The 806-nt window shown below is 46.9% G+C and overlaps 1 protein-coding gene across 1 annotated transcript in view; it reads left to right on the top strand.

Moving 5' to 3' along the window:
* FLT1 (fms related receptor tyrosine kinase 1) overlaps window positions 1-806 on the top strand; it is a 201,508-nt gene that overhangs the window by 68,479 nt on the left and 132,223 nt on the right. The gene's annotated exons all lie outside the window — the stretch shown is intronic.

Here is an 806-nt window from a genome sequence, read left to right as displayed (position 1 = left end):
AGAGGACAGAGTGGAACTGCCCCACAGGGTTTCCAAGGCTGTCAATCTTTACAGAAGCAAAGCCCAAACCACACCCACTGCCATTGAGTCCATTCTGACTCACAGCACCCCTGGAGGACAGAGTGGAACTGCCCCACAGGGTTTCCAAGGCTGTCATCGTCATCAAAGCAGACTGCCACATCTTTCTCCTGTGGAACATCTGTGGGTTCAAACCGACTGTTCAAGCCATGTGCTTAACCAGTGCACCAGTGGTGCTCCTTGGATGGTATGTAGTCAGTGCTAATTGAGCAAAGATGAAGAGGTGTAAGAGCTTAGGGCACAGTAATAATAATTCCTTATGCTTCTATATTGTCTTTTCCTTATAAAACCCCTCCAAGTAAAGCAAGTTACTTAATCTGCATAGAATCCTGTGAGATCAGCAAGGCAGATGCATCACAATTCTTGTTTTCCCAAAGAGAAAATGCATTGCACATCTTCAGAAATCTAGGTGGAACTAGGACATAGGTGCTCTGACGCCTGGCCCAGGACTCTCTGGGCTAGCTAACCAGACTGTGGCTTGACTAGTGCATAGGGTGTCTGTAGGGCGAGGTTGGAGAAGAGATAGGGAATGCATTGTGGATGTCACTGAACATCACCCAGAGAAGCCTGGGCTTCCTTCAGTATAGTTAGCGAAACTTCTGGAGCAGAGAGGACACCATCAAAATCAACATTGAAGAGACTAATCTGGCAGCAGTTTTATAGCTGTTGTACTGGGGAAGGCAGATGTTAAGAGATGACTGCTACGTCCAGGTAAGAGTGTCCTTAAA

The sequence above is a fragment of the Orycteropus afer genome, unplaced genomic scaffold, assembly GCF_000298275.1.
Source record: "Orycteropus afer afer isolate SDZICR_OR568_19922 unplaced genomic scaffold, OryAfe1.0 scaffold00540, whole genome shotgun sequence".
NCBI classification, from domain to species: Eukaryota; Metazoa; Chordata; class Mammalia; order Tubulidentata; family Orycteropodidae; genus Orycteropus; species Orycteropus afer.
Note: the sequence above shows the minus strand (reverse complement) of the source record. Positions and strands in the feature narration are given on the sequence as shown.